At 44.5% G+C, this 21945-nt stretch overlaps 13 non-coding genes across 13 annotated transcripts; 5 read left to right on the plus strand and 8 right to left on the minus strand.

The window, feature by feature from the left end:
- Window positions 1-374: 374 nt before the first annotated feature.
- Window positions 375-446, minus strand: trnam-cau (transfer RNA methionine (anticodon CAU)). Its single transcript has one exon. It is a non-coding gene; the product is annotated as a tRNA-Met (tRNA).
- A 1305-nt stretch (window positions 447-1751) lies between these two features.
- On the minus strand, window positions 1752-1823 carry trnaw-cca (transfer RNA tryptophan (anticodon CCA)). Its single transcript has one exon. It is a non-coding gene; the product is annotated as a tRNA-Trp (tRNA).
- A 759-nt stretch (window positions 1824-2582) lies between these two features.
- On the plus strand, window positions 2583-2665 carry trnas-uga (transfer RNA serine (anticodon UGA)). Its single transcript has one exon. It is a non-coding gene; the product is annotated as a tRNA-Ser (tRNA).
- Window positions 2666-3584: 919 nt separating this feature from the next.
- trnam-cau (transfer RNA methionine (anticodon CAU)) lies at window positions 3585-3656 on the minus strand. The gene has a single exon. It is a non-coding gene; the product is annotated as a tRNA-Met (tRNA).
- Window positions 3657-4961: 1305 nt separating this feature from the next.
- Window positions 4962-5033, minus strand: trnaw-cca (transfer RNA tryptophan (anticodon CCA)). Its single transcript has one exon. It is a non-coding gene; the product is annotated as a tRNA-Trp (tRNA).
- Window positions 5034-5792: 759 nt separating this feature from the next.
- trnas-uga (transfer RNA serine (anticodon UGA)) lies at window positions 5793-5875 on the plus strand. The gene has a single exon. It is a non-coding gene; the product is annotated as a tRNA-Ser (tRNA).
- A 2296-nt stretch (window positions 5876-8171) lies between these two features.
- trnaw-cca (transfer RNA tryptophan (anticodon CCA)) lies at window positions 8172-8243 on the minus strand. Its single transcript has one exon. It is a non-coding gene; the product is annotated as a tRNA-Trp (tRNA).
- A 759-nt stretch (window positions 8244-9002) lies between these two features.
- trnas-uga (transfer RNA serine (anticodon UGA)) lies at window positions 9003-9085 on the plus strand. Its single transcript has one exon. It is a non-coding gene; the product is annotated as a tRNA-Ser (tRNA).
- A 2295-nt stretch (window positions 9086-11380) lies between these two features.
- On the minus strand, window positions 11381-11452 carry trnaw-cca (transfer RNA tryptophan (anticodon CCA)). Its single transcript has one exon. It is a non-coding gene; the product is annotated as a tRNA-Trp (tRNA).
- A 759-nt stretch (window positions 11453-12211) lies between these two features.
- Window positions 12212-12294, plus strand: trnas-uga (transfer RNA serine (anticodon UGA)). The gene has a single exon. It is a non-coding gene; the product is annotated as a tRNA-Ser (tRNA).
- A 2295-nt stretch (window positions 12295-14589) lies between these two features.
- trnaw-cca (transfer RNA tryptophan (anticodon CCA)) lies at window positions 14590-14661 on the minus strand. The gene has a single exon. It is a non-coding gene; the product is annotated as a tRNA-Trp (tRNA).
- A 759-nt stretch (window positions 14662-15420) lies between these two features.
- Window positions 15421-15503, plus strand: trnas-uga (transfer RNA serine (anticodon UGA)). The gene has a single exon. It is a non-coding gene; the product is annotated as a tRNA-Ser (tRNA).
- A 3015-nt stretch (window positions 15504-18518) lies between these two features.
- On the minus strand, window positions 18519-18590 carry trnaw-cca (transfer RNA tryptophan (anticodon CCA)). The gene has a single exon. It is a non-coding gene; the product is annotated as a tRNA-Trp (tRNA).
- Between the last annotated feature and the right edge of the window lie 3355 nt (window positions 18591-21945).

The raw sequence follows: 21945 nt of genomic DNA on the forward strand, positions 1-21945 counted from the left end.
AGTTAGGCGGCAGTACCTGGTCACTGGTCTCCCGGCAAACACAGCCAGCCATTTGGGTACACCCAAAGCAACACAGTGGTCCAACCGTTTACCGTCACTTTAGCAGCAGGTACACCGTTGCCTCCATTGTTGTTCTTGTGTTGCAAACAGGTGATGTCACGCTGTTGAGGTAACAAAGTGAATGGGCTTTGAAGAAGATGTGGCGAACAGGTTATATTCACTAGGATTTGCTTCTTAGTTAGGCAACTTCTGGGTTTAGTCTGTTTTGTCCAATTTTTGGAAGGTGAATGGCTTCTTCCTGGAAACCTATCCCAGACTTGTAAGCAAGCCTTTCGGAGCACAGTTGTTTAGTACGTCCTGAAAACAGACGAGCCTAGCAGAGGATGGTTTCGATCCATCGACCTCTGGGTTATGGGCCCAGCACGCTTCCGCTGCGCCACTCTGCTCCACACGTACCACAAGACTAGCGCTGCTTAAAAGTGGGCCTTCAATAACATCTTGCATGAACAAACTGTGGGAATTCTGAAGGTGGACGGTACCCGTTTGAACACTGACTTTTATAAATCTTTGTCACCTCAGCGTTCAATGCTTCAAAGCTTCTTGGACTGCTTGTCAGGTCTCGTGTGCGGCCCAACAGATTTTAAGCTAGGGTCAGCCAACCATTTCCTCGTTAGCTGCTAACTCGAATCACTGAGCTTATTGTGTGAGCCACTGAGTCGCATAGTCACGTAAACGCTTAGACGTGAAAACACTGACACTTGGTGTTGCGTATGTTTACTTCCTAAATAAACCCATGAACTCTCTTCAATGAACCTTATTTTACCTTTAGTTAACTAAAATCGTCATTCTGTTACACGAACACACTCTGCTGATGCACTTCGATGCTCTTAATACTTCCCGCTGATTGTCAATGGTAGTTCTTATCGGTAGAGATGTAATACCGTCTGTAATCACAAGCACCGACATTAGACACGAAATCTGAATGTATCCAACACAGCGGACACAGTGACATTGTCCACAGTGAAAAACTATCCTGGATATGATGAGCTTGCTTCAGAATGCCAAGCCCAGCTCTGAAGCTGCTTTTAGATTTCATTATCATTCAAAACTGTTTGTTTGCTCGGAATGAAAAACTTATACTTGATATTTGAATGTTTTTTTCTTTACAATAATTTTGTGAGTTTCTCTTTGGTGCAGTCTTTACTTCTTTCAACTATGTGTTTACATGTATCTCATGGCATGGTTCTCTGTATACCTGCAGCATGCGAGTGTTTTGTTTGCCATTTTTATTCAGTTCCATTTACAGAAGCCCTCTAATTCAGCTACTATTCACACCTATCCAATGTATTCACACCTGGTGCTTTCAGAAAACAATGGAACGTCCAGCTACCCGGGCCCCCTCCCCAGACGGTCAACACTTGCGGCTCCCCCATCACCTCTACCACTCAGTAAAGCTCACAAATTTCTCCATGTGCCTTCACACCTCTTTCCATACTTGAAAGGGATGTAAACAGACTCTCTAAGACACAGGACCCATGCAAAGCAGCTGGGCCAAATTCGGTGCCTCCATCCACCCTGAGGCACTGTGCTGATCAGTTGTCTACAGTGTTCACTGACACCATCAACAACTCACTGGAGACACGTCATGAGTCATGGACCTGAATTTCTGGACAGACGGACGAGTATGCCACAAGCAACTAAAAACCTCCTATTGGAAGGGAATCACAGGCTGCAGTCCCCTCACTCTCGGCTGACCTTGACGTGATTTGAACACGCAACCTTCTGATCTGGAGTCAGATGCGCTACCATTGCGCCACAAGGTCCCACAAACCTGCCCCTCTGCTCAAAACTTCTGAAAATCTCTGAGAAGCCAGACCATCTTTCCACACAAGCAATTTTTCTGCAACTGGAGGTTGTTCAACTTGTGAATGCAAAGAGGTTGTGCCAAAGACGCATGTCATTTCAGACCATGCATGTCAACATGCACACGTAGAATCTCTCTTTATACTTGAAAGGTTCTCCTCTTTGAGAAAAGAATACAAATCGAGGTTTGAAGTGCGCTTGCAGTAGTCAATCAAAGGCCTAATATAGTGTCTGTCATTCAGTGCTCACGCTCTGATGAGCTTTGCAAGCCAGCTAGACAAATTCTTAACAATGCATATTTGTTACTGATGCTTGTCAGAGAAAGACAAAGTCCTTGGACAGTGTCTAAAAATAAAAGACCTTCCTCTCACACACACCTAAAAAGTGATTGCTCAGAAGGGAGTGCTTTTGTACGTGATGATCTCCTGTCTCAAACACAAGCTGCTCTGGAGAGGCTCCTTGTGCCGTCTGCACCAAAATGCTATTCATGGGGGTAGGAGACCAGTGCTGTCAGCCTTGAATGAAATCTTACCTGACTAAACGACCTTACACTTCACACACAATGGTCTCTTCAACGACTGTTAATGGTATTTACCAGAGAAGTGACTTCTGACTAGGGAGTGTTCTGGCATGTGATGATCTCCAAAAGAACCAGCGCTGTTGGAGCAGGGAGCAGGCATCTCTCACCACAGGCCAAAAGGTGCAGGTGAAGTGGAGGAGCTGTGATGGCCGAGAGGTTAAGGCGTTGGATTTGAAATCCAATGGGGGGTTCCCCGCGCAGGTTCAAACCCTGCTCACAGCGAAAATGCGTTACGGGTGCTTCTTTTTTCTGCTAAGATAAGGTTGCAATTAGTCGGAGGGGCTCATATACAAAAGTTGCAACGGTGCCCAGGAGCATTGAGTGATTGACAGTTCTCCAATCACCGGTTCACACCACTGTACTTACATACTAATCATTCATGTACAAAATGTGCTTGTCTCCAAGGAGAGTCCCTCTTCTTCTCTCCAGGCTTTATAAACAAAAACGGTGGGAGATGTCGATCAGTGGCATGTGCACAGACTTTGAGTCACATATTAATTCAAACAGGCTGCAGTCCTGTCACTCTTGGTTGACCTTGATGTGATTTGAACACGCAAGCTTCTGATCTGGAGTCAGATGCGCTACCATTGCCCCACAAGGTCCCACAAACCTGCCCCTCTGCCCAAAACTTCTGAAAATCTCTGCAAAGCCAATCCATCTTCTTTCCACACAAGACATCAAAATTGTTGCAGGGGGCTACTTGTTATCACTGCTATAGAAAGGCTAGAATGACAAATCTTAATCCTTTCTGGCTACGTTTGGTTTTCAGTTAGGCGGCAGTACCTGGTCACTGGTCTCCCGGCAAACACAGCCAGCCATTTGGGTACACCCAAAGCAACACAGTGGTCCAACCGTTTACCGTCACTTTAGCAGCAGGTACACCGTTGCCTCCATTGTTGTTCTTGTGTTGCAAACAGGTGATGTCACGCTGTTGAGGTAACAAAGTGAATGGGCTTTGAAGAAGATGTGGCAAACAGGTTATATTCACTAGGATTTGCTTCTTAGTTAGGCAACTTCTGGGTTTAGTCTGTTTTGTCCAATTTTTGGAAGGTGAATGGCTTCTTCCTGGAAACCTATCCCAGACTTGTAAGCAAGCCTTTCGGAGCACAGTTGTTTAGTACGTCCTGAAAACAGACGAGCCTAGCAGAGGATGGTTTCGATCCATCGACCTCTGGGTTATGGGCCCAGCACGCTTCCGCTGCGCCACTCTGCTCCACACGTACCACAAGACTAGCGCTGCTTAAAAGTGGGCCTTCAATAACATCTTGCATGAACAAACTGTGGGAATTCTGAAGGTGGACGGTACCCGTTTGAACACTGACTTTTATAAATCTTTGTCACCTCAGCGTTCAATGCTTCAAAGCTTCTTGGACTGCTTGTCAGGTCTCGTGTGCGGCCCAACAGATTTTAAGCTAGGGTCAGCCAACCATTTCCTCGTTAGCTGCTAACTCGAATCACTGAGCTTATTGTGTGAGCCACTGAGTCGCATAGTCACGTAAACGCTTAGACGTGAAAACACTGACACTTGGTGTTGCGTATGTTTACTTCCTAAATAAACCCATGAACTCTCTTCAATGAACCTTATTTTACCTTTAGTTAACTAAAATCGTCATTCTGTTACACGAACACACTCTGCTGATGCACTTCGATGCTCTTAATACTTCCCGCTGATTGTCAATGGTAGTTCTTATCGGTAGAGATGTAATACCGTCTGTAATCACAAGCACCGACATTAGACACGAAATCTGAATGTATCCAACACAGCGGACACAGTGACATTGTCCACAGTGAAAAACTATCCTGGATATGATGAGCTTGCTTCAGAATGCCAAGCCCAGCTCTGAAGCTGCTTTTAGATTTCATTATCATTCAAAACTGTTTGTTTGCTCGGAATGAAAAACTTATACTTGATATTTGAATGTTTTTTTCTTTACAATAATTTTGTGAGTTTCTCTTTGGTGCAGTCTTTACTTCTTTCAACTATGTGTTTACATGTATCTCATGGCATGGTTCTCTGTATACCTGCAGCATGCGAGTGTTTTGTTTGCCATTTTTATTCAGTTCCATTTACAGAAGCCCTCTAATTCAGCTACTATTCACACCTATCCAATGTATTCACACCTGGTGCTTTCAGAAAACAATGGAACGTCCGGCTACCCGGGCCCCCTCCCCAGACGGTCAACACTTGCGGCTCCCCCATCACCTCTACCACTCAGTAAAGCTCACAAATTTCTCCATGTGCCTTCACACCTCTTTCCATACTTGAAAGGGATGTAAACAGACTCTCTAAGACACAGGACCCATGCAAAGCAGCTGGGCCAAATTCGGTGCCTCCATCCACCCTGAGGCACTGTGCTGATCAGTTGTCTACAGTGTTCACTGACACCATCAACAACTCACTGGAGACACGTCATGAGTCATGGACCTGAATTTCTGGACAGACGGACGAGTATGCCACAAGCAACTAAAAACCTCCTATTGGAAGGGAATCACAGGCTGCAGTCCCCTCACTCTCGGCTGACCTTGACGTGATTTGAACACGCAACCTTCTGATCTGGAGTCAGATGCGCTACCATTGCGCCACAAGGTCCCACAAACCTGCCCCTCTGCTCAAAACTTCTGAAAATCTCTGAGAAGCCAGACCATCTTTCCACACAAGCAATTTTTCTGCAACTGGAGGTTGTTCAACTTGTGAATGCAAAGAGGTTGTGCCAAAGACGCATGTCATTTCAGACCATGCATGTCAACATGCACACGTAGAATCTCTCTTTATACTTGAAAGGTTCTCCTCTTTGAGAAAAGAATACAAATCGAGGTTTGAAGTGCGCTTGCAGTAGTCAATCAAAGGCCTAATATAGTGTCTGTCATTCAGTGCTCACGCTCTGATGAGCTTTGCAAGCCAGCTAGACAAATTCTTAACAACGCATATTTGTTACTGATGCTTGTCAGAGAAAGACAAAGTCCTTGGACAGTGTCTAAAAATAAAAGACCTTCCTCTCACACACACCTAAAAAGTGATTGCTCAGAAGGGAGTGCTTTTGTACGTGATGATCTCCTGTCTCAAACACAAGCTGCTCTGGAGAGGCTCCTTGTGCCGTCTGCACCAAAATGCTATTCATGGGGGTAGGAGACCAGTGCTGTCAGCCTTGAATGAAATCTTACCTGACTAAACGACCTTACACTTCACACACAATGGTCTCTTCAACGACTGTTAATGGTATTTACCAGAGAAGTGACTTCTGACTAGGGAGTGTTCTGGCATGTGATGATCTCCAAAAGAACCAGCGCTGTTGGAGCAGGGAGCAGGCATCTCTCACCACAGGCCAAAAGGTGCAGGTGAAGTGGAGGAGCTGTGATGGCCGAGAGGTTAAGGCGTTGGATTTGAAATCCAATGGGGGGTTCCCCGCGCAGGTTCAAACCCTGCTCACAGCTAAAATGCGTTACGGGTGCTTCTTTTTTCTGCTAAGATAAGGTTGCAATTAGTCGGAGGGGCTCATATACAAAAGTTGCAACGGTGCCCAGGAGCATTGAGTGATTGACAGTTCTCCAATCACCGGTTCACACCACTGTACTTACATACTAATCATTCATGTACAAAATGTGCTTGTCTCCAAGGAGAGTCCCTCTTCTTCTCTCCAGGCTTTATAAACAAAAACGGTGGGAGATGTCGATCAGTGGCATGTGCACAGACTTTGAGTCACATATTAATTCAAACAGGCTGCAGTCCTGTCACTCTTGGTTGACCTTGATGTGATTTGAACACGCAAGCTTCTGATCTGGAGTCAGATGCGCTACCATTGCCCCACAAGGTCCCACAAACCTGCCCCTCTGCCCAAAACTTCTGAAAATCTCTGCAAAGCCAATCCATCTTCTTTCCACACAAGACATCAAAATTGTTGCAGGGGGCTACTTGTTATCACTGCTATAGAAAGGCTAGAATGACAAATCTTAATCCTTTCTGGCTACGTTTGGTTTTCAGTTAGGCGGCAGTACCTGGTCACTGGTCTCCCGGCAAACAGAGCCAGCCATTTGGGTACACCCAAAGCAACACAGTGGTCCAACCGTTTACCGTCACTTTAGCAGCAGGTACACCGTTGCCTCCATTGTTGTTCTTGTGTTGCAAACAGGTGATGTCACGCTGTTGAGGTAACAAAGTGAATGGGCTTTGAAGAAGATGTGGCGAACAGGTTATATTCACTAGGATTTGCTTCTTAGTTAGGCAACTTCTGGGTTTAGTCTGTTTTGTCCAATTTTTGGAAGGTGAATGGCTTCTTCCTGGAAACCTATCCCAGACTTGTAAGCAAGCCTTTCGGAGCACAGTTGTTTAGTACGTCCTGAAAACAGACGAGCCTAGCAGAGGATGGTTTCGATCCATCGACCTCTGGGTTATGGGCCCAGCACGCTTCCGCTGCGCCACTCTGCTCCACACGTACCACAAGACTAGCGCTGCTTAAAAGTGGGCCTTCAATAACATCTTGCATGAACAAACTGTGGGAATTCTGAAGGTGGACGGTACCCGTTTGAACACTGACTTTTATAAATCTTTGTCACCTCAGCGTTCAATGCTTCAAAGCTTCTTGGACTGCTTGTCAGGTCTCGTGTGCGGCCCAACAGATTTTAAGCTAGGGTCAGCCAACCATTTCCTCGTTAGCTGCTAACTCGAATCACTGAGCTTATTGTGTGAGCCACTGAGTCGCATAGTCACGTAAACGCTTAGACGTGAAAACACTGACACTTGGTGTTGCGTATGTTTACTTCCTAAATAAACCCATGAACTCTCTTCAATGAACCTTATTTTACCTTTAGTTAACTAAAATCGTCATTCTGTTACACGAACACACTCTGCTGATGCACTTCGATGCTCTTAATACTTCCCGCTGATTGTCAATGGTAGTTCTTATCGGTAGAGATGTAATACCGTCTGTAATCACAAGCACCGACATTAGACACGAAATCTGAATGTATCCAACACAGCGGACACAGTGACATTGTCCACAGTGAAAAACTATCCTGGATATGATGAGCTTGCTTCAGAATGCCAAGCCCAGCTCTGAAGCTGCTTTTAGATTTCATTATCATTCAAAACTGTTTGTTTGCTCGGAATGAAAAACTTATACTTGATATTTGAATGTTTTTTTCTTTACAATAATTTTGTGAGTTTCTCTTTGGTGCAGTCTTTACTTCTTTCAACTATGTGTTTACATGTATCTCATGGCATGGTTCTCTGTATACCTGCAGCATGCGAGTGTTTTGTTTGCCATTTTTATTCAGTTCCATTTACAGAAGCCCTCTAATTCAGCTACTATTCACACCTATCCAATGTATTCACACCTGGTGCTTTCAGAAAACAATGGAACGTCCAGCTACCCGGGCCCCCTCCCCAGACGGTCAACACTTGCGGCTCCCCCATCACCTCTACCACTCAGTAAAGCTCACAAATTTCTCCATGTGCCTTCACACCTCTTTCCATACTTGAAAGGGATGTAAACAGACTCTCTAAGACACAGGACCCATGCAAAGCAGCTGGGCCAAATTCGGTGCCTCCATCCACCCTGAGGCACTGTGCTGATCAGTTGTCTACAGTGTTCACTGACACCATCAACAACTCACTGGAGACACGTCATGAGTCATGGACCTGAATTTCTGGACAGACGGACGAGTATGCCACAAGCAACTAAAAACCTCCTATTGGAAGGGAATCACAGGCTGCAGTCCCCTCACTCTCGGCTGACCTTGACGTGATTTGAACACGCAACCTTCTGATCTGGAGTCAGATGCGCTACCATTGCGCCACAAGGTCCCACAAACCTGCCCCTCTGCTCAAAACTTCTGAAAATCTCTGAGAAGCCAGACCATCTTTCCACACAAGCAATTTTTCTGCAACTGGAGGTTGTTCAACTTGTGAATGCAAAGAGGTTGTGCCAAAGACGCATGTCATTTCAGACCATGCATGTCAACATGCACACGTAGAATCTCTCTTTATACTTGAAAGGTTCTCCTCTTTGAGAAAAGAATACAAATCGAGGTTTGAAGTGCGCTTGCAGTAGTCAATCAAAGGCCTAATATAGTGTCTGTCATTCAGTGCTCACGCTCTGATGAGCTTTGCAAGCCAGCTAGACAAATTCTTAACAATGCATATTTGTTACTGATGCTTGTCAGAGAAAGACAAAGTCCTTGGACAGTGTCTAAAAATAAAAGACCTTCCTCTCACACACACCTAAAAAGTGATTGCTCAGAAGGGAGTGCTTTTGTACGTGATGATCTCCTGTCTCAAACACAAGCTGCTCTGGAGAGGCTCCTTGTGCCGTCTGCACCAAAATGCTATTCATGGGGGTAGGAGACCAGTGCTGTCAGCCTTGAATGAAATCTTACCTGACTAAACGACCTTACACTTCACACACAATGGTCTCTTCAACGACTGTTAATGGTATTTACCAGAGAAGTGACTTCTGACTAGGGAGTGTTCTGGCATGTGATGATCTCCAAAAGAACCAGCGCTGTTGGAGCAGGGAGCAGGCATCTCTCACCACAGGCCAAAAGGTGCAGGTGAAGTGGAGGAGCTGTGATGGCCGAGAGGTTAAGGCGTTGGATTTGAAATCCAATGGGGGGTTCCCCGCGCAGGTTCAAACCCTGCTCACAGCGAAAATGCGTTACGGGTGCTTCTTTTTCTGCTAAGATAAGGTTGCAATTAGTCGGAGGGGCTCATATACAAAAGTTGCAACGGTGCCCAGGAGCATTGAGTGATTGACAGTTCTCCAATCACCGGTTCACACCACTGTACTTACATACTAATCATTCATGTACAAAATGTGCTTGTCTCCAAGTAGAGTCCCTCTTCTTCTCTCCAGGCTTTATAAACAAAAACGGTGGGAGATGTCGATCAGTGGCATGTGCACAGACTTTGAGTCACATATTAATTCAAACAGGCTGCAGTCCTGTCACTCTTGGTTGACCTTGATGTGATTTGAACACGCAAGCTTCTGATCTGGAGTCAGATGCGCTACCATTGCCCCACAAGGTCCCACAAACCTGCCCCTCTGCCCAAAACTTCTGAAAATCTCTGCAAAGCCAATCCATCTTCTTTCCACACAAGACATCAAAATTGTTGCAGGGGGCTACTTGTTATCACTGCTATAGAAAGGCTAGAATGACAAATCTTAATCCTTTCTGGCTACGTTTGGTTTTCAGTTAGGCGGCAGTACCTGGTCACTGGTCTCCCGGCAAACACAGCCAGCCATTTGGGTACACCCAAAGCAACACAGTGGTCCAACCGTTTACCGTCACTTTAGCAGCAGGTACACCGTTGCCTCCATTGTTGTTCTTGTGTTGCAAACAGGTGATGTCACGCTGTTGAGGTAACAAAGTGAATGGGCTTTGAAGAAGATGTGGCGAACAGGTTATATTCACTAGGATTTGCTTCTTAGTTAGGCAACTTCTGGGTTTAGTCTGTTTTGTCCAATTTTTGGAAGGTGAATGGCTTCTTCCTGGAAACCTATCCCAGACTTGTAAGCAAGCCTTTCGGAGCACAGTTGTTTAGTACGTCCTGAAAACAGACGAGCCTAGCAGAGGATGGTTTCGATCCATCGACCTCTGGGTTATGGGCCCAGCACGCTTCCGCTGCGCCACTCTGCTCCACACGTACCACAAGACTAGCGCTGCTTAAAAGTGGGCCTTCAATAACATCTTGCATGAACAAACTGTGGGAATTCTGAAGGTGGACGGTACCCGTTTGAACACTGACTTTTATAAATCTTTGTCACCTCAGCGTTCAATGCTTCAAAGCTTCTTGGACTGCTTGTCAGGTCTCGTGTGCGGCCCAACAGATTTTAAGCTAGGGTCAGCCAACCATTTCCTCGTTAGCTGCTAACTCGAATCACTGAGCTTATTGTGTGAGCCACTGAGTCGCATAGTCACGTAAACGCTTAGACGTGAAAACACTGACACTTGGTGTTGCGTATGTTTACTTCCTAAATAAACCCATGAACTCTCTTCAATGAACCTTATTTTACCTTTAGTTAACTAAAATCGTCATTCTGTTACACGAACACACTCTGCTGATGCACTTCGATGCTCTTAATACTTCCCGCTGATTGTCAATGGTAGTTCTTATCGGTAGAGATGTAATACCGTCTGTAATCACAAGCACCGACATTAGACACGAAATCTGAATGTATCCAACACAGCGGACACAGTGACATTGTCCACAGTGAAAAACTATCCTGGATATGATGAGCTTGCTTCAGAATGCCAAGCCCAGCTCTGAAGCTGCTTTTAGATTTCATTATCATTCAAAACTGTTTGTTTGCTCGGAATGAAAAACTTATACTTGATATTTGAATGTTTTTTTCTTTACAATAATTTTGTGAGTTTCTCTTTGGTGCAGTCTTTACTTCTTTCAACTATGTGTTTACATGTATCTCATGGCATGGTTCTCTGTATACCTGCAGCATGCGAGTGTTTTGTTTGCCATTTTTATTCAGTTCCATTTACAGAAGCCCTCTAATTCAGCTACTATTCACACCTATCCAATGTATTCACACCTGGTGCTTTCAGAAAACAATGGAACGTCCAGCTACCCGGGCCCCCTCCCCAGACGGTCAACACTTGCGGCTCCCCCATCACCTCTACCACTCAGTAAAGCTCACAAATTTCTCCATGTGCCTTCACACCTCTTTCCATACTTGAAAGGGATGTAAACAGACTCTCTAAGACACAGGACCCATGCAAAGCAGCTGGGCCAAATTCGGTGCCTCCATCCACCCTGAGGTACTGTGCTGATCAGTTGTCTACAGTGTTCACTGACACCATCAACAACTCACTGGAGACACGTCATGAGTCATGGACCTGAATTTCTGGACAGACGGACGAGTATGCCACAAGCAACTAAAAACCTCCTATTGGAAGGGAATCACAGGCTGCAGTCCCCTCACTCTCGGCTGACCTTGACGTGATTTGAACACGCAACCTTCTGATCTGGAGTCAGATGCGCTACCATTGCGCCACAAGGTCCCACAAACCTGCCCCTCTGCTCAAAACTTCTGAAAATCTCTGAGAAGCCAGACCATCTTTCCACACAAGCAATTTTTCTGCAACTGGAGGTTGTTCAACTTGTGAATGCAAAGAGGTTGTGCCAAAGACGCATGTCATTTCAGACCATGCATGTCAACATGCACACGTAGAATCTCTCTTTATACTTGAAAGGTTCTCCTCTTTGAGAAAAGAATACAAATCGAGGTTTGAAGTGCGCTTGCAGTAGTCAATCAAAGGCCTAATATAGTGTCTGTCATTCAGTGCTCACGCTCTGATGAGCTTTGCAAGCCAGCTAGACAAATTCTTAACAATGCATATTTGTTACTGATGCTTGTCAGAGAAAGACAAAGTCCTTGGACAGTGTCTAAAAATAAAAGACCTTCCTCTCACACACACCTAAAAAGTGATTGCTCAGAAGGGAGTGCTTTTGTACGTGATGATCTCCTGTCTCAAACACAAGCTGCTCTGGAGAGGCTCCTTGTGCCGTCTGCACCAAAATGCTATTCATGGGGGTAGGAGACCAGTGCTGTCAGCCTTGAATGAAATCTTACCTGACTAAACGACCTTACACTTCACACACAATGGTCTCTTCAACGACTGTTAATGGTATTTACCAGAGAAGTGACTTCTGACTAGGGAGTGTTCTGGCATGTGATGATCTCCAAAAGAACCAGCGCTGTTGGAGCAGGGAGCAGGCATCTCTCACCACAGGCCAAAAGGTGCAGGTGAAGTGGAGGAGCTGTGATGGCCGAGAGGTTAAGGCGTTGGATTTGAAATCCAATGGGGGGTTCCCCGCGCAGGTTCAAACCCTGCTCACAGCGAAAATGCGTTACGGGTGCTTCTTTTTCTGCTAAGATAAGGTTGCAATTAGTCGGAGGGGCTCATATACAAAAGTTGCAACGGTGCCCAGGAGCATTGAGTGATTGACAGTTCTCCAATCACCGGTTCACACCACTGTACTTACATACTAATCATTCATGTACAAAATGTGCTTGTCTCCAAGGAGAGTCCCTCTTCTTCTCTCCAGGCTTTATAAACAAAAACGGTGGGAGATGTCGATCAGTGGCATGTGCACAGACTTTGAGTCACATATTAATTCAAACAGGCTGCAGTCCTGTCACTCTTGGTTGACCTTGATGTGATTTGAACACGCAAGCTTCTGATCTGGAGTCAGATGCGCTACCATTGCCCCACAAGGTCCCACAAACCTGCCCCTCTGCCCAAAACTTCTGAAAATCTCTGCAAAGCCAATCCATCTTCTTTCCACACAAGACATCAAAATTGTTGCAGGGGGCTACTTGTTATCACTGCTATAGAAAGGCTAGAATGACAAATCTTAATCCTTTCTGGCTACGTTTGGTTTTCAGTTAGGCGGCAGTACCTGGTCACTGGTCTCCCGGCAAACACAGCCAGCCATTTGGGTACACCCAAAGCAACACAGTGGTCCAACCGTTTACCGTCACTTTAGCAGCAGGTACACCGTTGCCTCCATTGTTGTTCTTGTGTTGCAAACAGGTGATGTCACGCTGTTGAGGTAACAAAGTGAATGGGCTTTGAAGAAGATGTGGCGAACAGGTTATATTCACTAGGATTTGCTTCTTAGTTAGGCAACTTCTGGGTTTAGTCTGTTTTGTCCAATTTTTGGAAGGTGAATGGCTTCTTCCTGGAAACCTATCCCAGACTTGTAAGCAAGCCTTTCGGAGCACAGTTGTTTAGTACGTCCTGAAAACAGACGAGCCTAGCAGAGGATGGTTTCGATCCATCGACCTCTGGGTTATGGGCCCAGCACGCTTCCGCTGCGCCACTCTGCTCCACACGTACCACAAGACTAGCGCTGCTTAAAAGTGGGCCTTCAATAACATCTTGCATGAACAAACTGTGGGAATTCTGAAGGTGGACGGTACCCGTTTGAACACTGACTTTTATAAATCTTTGTCACCTCAGCGTTCAATGCTTCAAAGCTTCTTGGACTGCTTGTCAGGTCTCGTGTGCGGCCCAACAGATTTTAAGCTAGGGTCAGCCAACCATTTCCTCGTTAGCTGCTAACTCGAATCACTGAGCTTATTGTGTGAGCCACTGAGTCGCATAGTCACGTAAACGCTTAGACGTGAAAACACTGACACTTGGTGTTGCGTATGTTTACTTCCTAAATAAACCCATGAACTCTCTTCAATGAACCTTATTTTACCTTTAGTTAACTAAAATCGACATTCTGTTACACGAACACACTCTGCTGATGCACTTCGATGCTCTTAATACTTCCCGCTGATTGTCAATGGTAGTTCTTATCGGTAGAGATGTAATACCGTCTGTAATCACAAGCACCGACATTAGACACGAAATCTGAATGTATCCAACACAGCGGACACAGTGACATTGTCCACAGTGAAAAACTATCCTGGATATGATGAGCTTGCTTCAGAATGCCAAGCCCAGCTCTGAAGCTGCTTTTAGATTTCATTATCATTCAAAACTGTTTGTTTGCTCGGAATGAAAAACTTATACTTGATATTTGAATGTTTTTTTCTTTACAATAATTTTGTGAGTTTCTCTTTGGTGCAGTCTTTACTTCTTTCAACTATGTGTTTACATGTATCTCATGGCATGGTTCTCTGTATACCTGCAGCATGCGAGTGTTTTGTTTGCCATTTTTATTCAGTTCCATTTACAGAAGCCCTCTAATTCAGCTACTATTCACACCTATCCAATGTATTCACACCTGGTGCTTTCAGAAAACAATGGAACGTCCGGCTACCCGGGCCCCCTCCCCAGACGGTCAACACTTGCGGCTCCCCCATCACCTCTACCACTCAGTAAAGCTCACAAATTTCTCCATGTGCCTTCACACCTCTTTCCATACTTGAAAGGGATGTAAACAGACTCTCTAAGACACAGGACCCATGCAAAGCAGCTGGGCCAAATTCGGTGCCTCCATCCACCCTGAGGCACTGTGCTGATCAGTTGTCTACAGTGTTCACTGACACCATCAACAACTCACTGGAGACACGTCATGAGTCATGGACCTGAATTTCTGGACAGACGGACGAGTATGCCACAAGCAACTAAAAACCTCCTATTGGAAGGGAATCACAGGCTGCAGTCCCCTCACTCTCGGCTGACCTTGACGTGATTTGAACACGCAACCTTCTGATCTGGAGTCAGATGCGCTACCATTGCGCCACAAGGTCCCACAAACCTGCCCCTCTGCTCAAAACTTCTGAAAATCTCTGAGAAGCCAGACCATCTTTCCACACAAGCAATTTTTCTGCAACTGGAGGTTGTTCAACTTGTGAATGCAAAGAGGTTGTGCCAAAGACGCATGTCATTTCAGACCATGCATGTCAACATGCACACGTAGAATCTCTCTTTATACTTGAAAGGTTCTCCTCTTTGAGAAAAGAATACAAATCGAGGTTTGAAGTGCGCTTGCAGTAGTCAATCAAAGGCCTAATATAGTGTCTGTCATTCAGTGCTCACGCTCTGATGAGCTTTGCAAGCCAGCTAGACAAATTCTTAACAACGCATATTTGTTACTGATGCTTGTCAGAGAAAGACAAAGTCCTTGGACAGTGTCTAAAAATAAAAGACCTTCCTCTCACACACACCTAAAAAGTGATTGCTCAGAAGGGAGTGCTTTTGTACGTGATGATCTCCTGTCTCAAACACAAGCTGCTCTGGAGAGGCTCCTTGTGCCGTCTGCACCAAAATGCTATTCATGGGGGTAGGAGACCAGTGCTGTCAGCCTTGAATGAAATCTTACCTGACTAAACGACCTTACACTTCACACACAATGGTCTCTTCAACGACTGTTAATGGTATTTACCAGAGAAGTGACTTCTGACTAGGGAGTGTTCTGGCATGTGATGATCTCCAAAAGAACCAGCGCTGTTGGAGCAGGGAGCAGGCATCTCTCACCACAGGCCAAAAGGTGCAGGTGAAGTGGAGGAGCTGTGATGGCCGAGAGGTTAAGGCGTTGGATTTGAAATCCAATGGGGGGTTCCCCGCGCAGGTTCAAACCCTGCTCACAGCGAAAATGCGTTACGGGTGCTTCTTTTTCTGCTAAGATAAGGTTGCAATTAGTCGGAGGGGCTCATATACAAAAGTTGCAACGGTGCCCAGGAGCATTGAGTGATTGACAGTTCTCCAATCACCGGTTCACACCACTGTACTTACATACTAATCATTCATGTACAAAATGTGCTTGTCTCCAAGGAGAGTCCCTCTTCTTCTCTCCAGGCTTTATAAACAAAAACGGTGGGAGATGTCGATCAGTGGCATGTGCACAGACTTTGAGTCACATATTAATTCAAACAGGCTGCAGTCCTGTCACTCTTGGTTGACCTTGATGTGATTTGAACACGCAAGCTTCTGATCTGGAGTCAGATGCGCTACCATTGCCCCACAAGGTCCCACAAACCTGCCCCTCTGCCCAAAACTTCTGAAAATCTCTGCAAAGCCAATCCATCTTCTTTCCACACAAGACATCAAAATTGTTGCAGGGGGCTACTTGTTATCACTGCTATAGAAAGGCTAGAATGACAAATCTTAATCCTTTCTGGCTACGTTTGGTTTTCAGTTAGGCGGCAGTACCTGGTCACTGGTCTCCCGGCAAACAGAGCCAGCCATTTGGGTACACCCAAAGCAACACAGTGGTCCAACCGTTTACCGTCACTTTAGCAGCAGGTACACCGTTGCCTCCATTGTTGTTCTTGTGTTGCAAACAGGTGATGTCACGCTGTTGAGGTAACAAAGTGAATGGGCTTTGAAGAAGATGTGGCGAACAGGTTATATTCACTAGGATTTGCTTCTTAGTTAGGCAACTTCTGGGTTTAGTCTGTTTTGTCCAATTTTTGGAAGGTGAATGGCTTCTTCCTGGAAACCTATCCCAGACTTGTAAGCAAGCCTTTCGGAGCACAGTTGTTTAGTACGTCCTGAAAACAGACGAGCCTAGCAGAGGATGGTTTCGATCCATCGACCTCTGGGTTATGGGCCCAGCACGCTTCCGCTGCGCCACTCTGCTCCACACGTACCACAAGACTAGCGCTGCTTAAAAGTGGGCCTTCAATAACATCTTGCATGAACAAACTGTGGGAATTCTGAAGGTGGACGGTACCCGTTTGAACACTGACTTTTATAAATCTTTGTCACCTCAGCGTTCAATGCTTCAAAGCTTCTTGGACTGCTTGTCAGGTCTCGTGTGCGGCCCAACAGATTTTAAGCTAGGGTCAGCCAACCATTTCCTCGTTAGCTGCTAACTCGAATCACTGAGCTTATTGTGTGAGCCACTGAGTCGCATAGTCACGTAAACGCTTAGACGTGAAAACACTGACACTTGGTGTTGCATATGTTTACTTCCTAAATAAACCCATGAACTCTCTTCAATGAACCTTATTTTACCTTTAGTTAACTAAAATCGTCATTCTGTTACACGAACACACTCTGCTGATGCACTTCGATGCTCTTAATACTTCCCGCTGATTGTCAATGGTAGTTCTCATCGGTAGAGATGTAATACCGTCTGTAATCACAAGCACCGACATTAGACATGAAATCTGAATGTATCCAACACAGCGGACACAGTGACATTGTCCACAGTGAAAAACTATCCTGGATATGATGAGCTTGCTTCAGAATGCCAAGCCCAGCTCTGAAGCTGCTTTTAGATTTCATTATCATTCAAAACTGTTTGTTTGCTCGGAATGAAAAACTTATACTTGATATTTGAATGTTTTTTTCTTTACAATAATTTTGTGAGTTTCTCTTTGGTGCAGTCTTTACTTCTTTCAACTATGTGTTTACATGTATCACATGGCATTGCTCTCTGTATACCTGCAGCATGCGGGTGTTTTGTTTGCCATTTTTATTCAGTTCCATTTACAGAAGCTGTTTCGCCCCAGTCTAGGGGTACAGGAACATAAGTTTGAAAAGACTGCCCGCCCTGGTCCCCAAAACCATACACAGAGGGAAACCAATTCCTTAGTGAATCGTGTTTTATTATCTACACTGCAAAAATGAAGCTCCAGGGTGAACAAAGGCCAAAATAACAAACAAAACAAGCTAAGTCAGGAGGAGGTGCTATCTAAAACCCTATGTGAAATCAAACATGAAACAAAAGACAAGCGCTACACCTAACTCCCTAACTGAAATAAACAGGAGAAAACAGTGCAAGGAAAAACAATACGGCAGCTCACCCCTTCTGTTGCAGTGCTATGTACAATGTGCTATTTACAATGAAAGCTAATATACACACTATATACAAAACTCAGAAAGGCCGCAAAAATCACAGGCACAAAAGTCTCAGGTTTTGGAGGCCAGGGTCAGGTCTGCTGCTGCTGTCAGTGGCTGCCCCGGGACACTGCTGGTGAGGGATTTGAAGAAGATCACATGGCCAGGGGACCAATCAGCAGCCGTCAGCTCATCCACTCCGGGACCTGCAAAGACTTAAAGGCACAGACAACAACAGCCACCAAAACAGATTATGGACAGGGCCATAACACCCCCCTTCCCAAGACCAATCATCTCCCCTAAAGATGTTTGGCGCTTAGGGGTCCCGAAAACCACGTGACAGCGCATCTGCCAGTACATTCTCTGTCCCTTTTTTGTAACAGAAGCCCTCTAATTCAGCTACTATTCACACCTATCCAATGTATTCACACCTGGTGCTTTCAGAAAACAATGGAACGTCCGGCTACCCGGGCCCCCTCCCCAGACGGTCAACACTTGCGGCTCCCCCATCACCTCTACCACTCAGTAAAGCTCACAAATTTCTCCATGTGCCTTCACACCTCTTTCCATACTTGAAAGGGATGTAAACAGACTCTCTAAGACACAGGACCCACGCAAAGCAGCTGGGCCAAATTCGGTGCCTCCATCCACCCTGAAGCACTGTGCTGATCAGTTGTCTACAGTGTTCACTGACACCATCAACAACTCACTGGAGATACGTCATGAGTCATGGACCTGAATTTCTGGACGAGTATGCCACAAGCAACTAAAAACCTCCTATTCGAAGGGAATCACAGGCTGCAGTCCTCTCGCTCTCGGCTGACCTTGACCTGATTTGAACACACAACCTTCTGATCTGGAGTCAGATGCGCTACCATTGCGCCACAAGGTCCCACAAAGGTGCCCCTCTGCTCAAAACTTCTGAAAATCTCTGAGAAGCCAGTCCATCTTCTTTCCACACAAGCAATTTTTCTGCAACTGGAGGTTGTTCAACTTGTGAATGCAAAGAGGTTGTGCCAAAGACGCATGTCATTTCAGACCATGCATGTCAACATGCACACGTAGAATCTCTCTTTATACTTGAAAGGTTCTCCTCTTTGAGAAAAGAATACAAATCGAGGTTTGACGTGCGCTTGCAGTAGTCAATCAAAGGCCTAATATAGTGTCTGTCATTCAGTGCTCACGCTCTGATGAGCTTTGCAAGCCAGCTAGACAAATTCTTAACAATGCATATTTGTTACTGATGCTTGTCAGAGAAAGACAAAGTCCTTGGACAGTGTCTAAAAATAAAAGACCTTCCTCTCACACACACCTAAAAAGTGATTGCTCAGAAGGGAGTGCTTTTGTACGTGATGATCTCCTGTCTCAAACACAACCTGCTCTGGAGAGGCTCCTTGTATTGTCTGCACCAAAATGCTATCCATGGGGTAGGAGACCAGTGCTGTCAGCCTTGAATGAAATCTTACCTGACTAAACGACCTTACAGTTCACACACAATGGTCTCTTCAACGACTGTTAAGTAACACCCAAATACAATACTACAGCTAGAGCCCAGAGTCACAACTTATGATAAGAACAGCTGCATCCATATACAATCTCTTCATGAAGTTTTTTTGTCAAGTGAGTTCTCGAGTTTTCCGAGCTTTTTCCTTTAGTTTTGCTTTAATATTTATCGCTTTGAGTTAAGTTTCTTTCTTTCTTTAACCTCCTAAGACCCGAGCTCTTCCATGGCATGCATTTTTAATTTCTCTTTGATGTTTGAGGATATTGGGACCCGATGAATGTAAAAACAAAGAATTACCAGATTTGATTGGGGTTTTTTTGACAGATTTTTTTTTCTAAGAAAAATGAGAGCCACAAATGAGAATATTCATTCAAAATTTCAATAGAACAGTGGCATTATAATGCCCTCGTAAGTGGATATCATCCCCTTGTCTAGCAAAATTTAGTATTCTGGTCTAGACCAAGGGTTAGCAACCCTTAACACCGAAAGAGCTGTTTGGACCCAGTTTTCATAGAAAAGAAAACACTGGGAGCCGCAAATACTTTTTGACATCTAAAATGAAGATAACACTGTTATTGTTTTTTTTATCTTTATGCTTTATAAACAACTAAAGTTTGTTGCTTATGAAATACAAGAAGTGCTACAGAGAAAATTTTATTTTATTTATGTAATGAACAAATTTTGAACTCTTAAAAAATATAACAAAAAGGAAAGACACCCAGGTGAAGGTCTCTTTTAAATGAAAGCTGAAGCTGAAGTTATATCATTCATATAGCAAACAAAAACTGTAGTGAGCCGTCACCCTTATATCACCTTTGGGATTTCGCAGCCTGTAGCGGAGCCTTGACCTGAATTTAAAAAATAATTGGAAAACAGCACTATACTACTAATAATTGGAAAATAATTATTTGCAAAATATCTGCATAAATATTTATTTTACGTGGTTAATGTGTGCGGCAGAGCGTGGTCTGCAGTGCTGCTGCAGGGGAGGCGGACGCACCTAAGCGGCACCCGCAATCAAGCCTCGCCGGCTTAAAGTTTGTGCTTTCTCTGCTGTCATGTTGGTGTGTACCGGGCTGTGAGCTGCAAAACCACAGCTGGCTGTGTGGGTACACCAACCATGTGTGAAAAGTGGTCAATAAAGAAAAAAGCATGTTCATGCAAACATTGTCGGGTCTGCCGTGGTATATTTACAATGGGACACCTGTTCCTGAACCTCTGCGCAGGGCGCCTGCAGACCGGGGCTGTACGAAGTCTCTAGTAAGCTGTCATCTGTGAGGCGTGAGCTGTGTTTGTTGTTACCATAGTTCATGGAGGAGAATAGCTGCTCACATATGTATGTGGCTCCGAAGATCCATCCTTGGCCTACCTGGGGTTGAAAGTCTCGATAAATGCATGGCATTTCGGCGGGTATGGTTTATGCAAGTGTGACACTTATTTTGAGCGATGAAAAATAATAACATAATTTTACTTTTATGTTTCAAGATCACAATGAACTTCCAATTTGACCACAAGTTAAAAAAAAATAACACAAATAAAATACACTTCAGTTAAATACTTATAATTATTTTCCAAACCACGTGGAGCCGCAGTATAAGGACTAAAGAGCTGCAGGCGGCTCCGGAACCGCATTTAGGGTTGCCTAGACCCCTGGTCTAACACCGGATGAATGACAGTTTCCTCATATCTTCTCTGTTTTTAAGAGACCTTCCTGTTTGAATGTAACTCAGTTACTAGTTTGGGGTAGAGTGCTTTTGCAAAGTTTCCTTGTTTCTTTTTGTTTTTATCATTTATCGTTTCCTCATTTCTCCTCTTTAGAGTGGTTTCACCTGCTTCTACTTAGTTCCTTGTGTAATTATATTCCAAGTGTCATGACTTATTGCCAGTGTGAAGAGGTGAACTTCCCATCATTACAGGAAGAGTTTGTTTGTTATCTGCATTTCTTCAAACATACGACCCAAAGGACCACACCATCTCTATAGTGGAATATAAAATGGGACGTATAATATAATATAATATAATATAATATAATATAATATAATATAATATAATATAATATAATATAATATACGTTTGTGGACAAGGCTCAACGGGCCGAACACTCTAAAGGAAAAGAAAGACAACGCAGGAAATTCTACACCTTGCTTTCAAGAACATTCACTCCTCAGTCTGAACCTACACAACTCAGAGAAGAACACACACCTGAGGTCAGTCAGGAAAAATGGGTGAAGTACTTTTCAGACCGGAATCTCACTGAACCTGAAGAGAAAGTGTTAGCCATAGTCTTTTTACTTGGTTCATTCAAGTAAGAAGTTCAGTTCAGAAGTTTCTGAGCTAATTTTGTTTTCTCCTGAATTTCCAACAGCACCCCAAAGAAGGTGACAAGAAGACAGTCTACACACACTTCACAAACCAGCAACTGCAAAGTTAATTTAGAGGTGATTTTATTTAACTGCTGTATGACACAGTGTCTCAAGTATTTAAATACACTGTATATGTGTATCTGTGTATTCTACCAGTAAATTAAGAGGGCTTAAGTAGTGAGTGGGAGGCTGCCTGGTGGTATGAATCAGTAGTTTCTGCAAACAGAAACAACAAACTAACTATGAAATGAATGTGAACCAGCTCATTCTAATAACTGTGGCTTGAACACTAAGCTTTTTAAGTGAGAACCTTGTGAACACTGGACAGTTTCCTCATTACTTCATTTGACATCTTTACTTGTTACTTGTGTATCTTTTCC

Source organism: Diplotaxodon limnothrissa, linkage group LG23 (genome assembly GCF_057381915.1).
Source record: "Diplotaxodon limnothrissa isolate DT_005_m linkage group LG23, D_limnothrissa_male_GT1.1, whole genome shotgun sequence".
NCBI lineage: Eukaryota > Metazoa > Chordata > Actinopteri > Cichliformes > Cichlidae > Diplotaxodon > Diplotaxodon limnothrissa.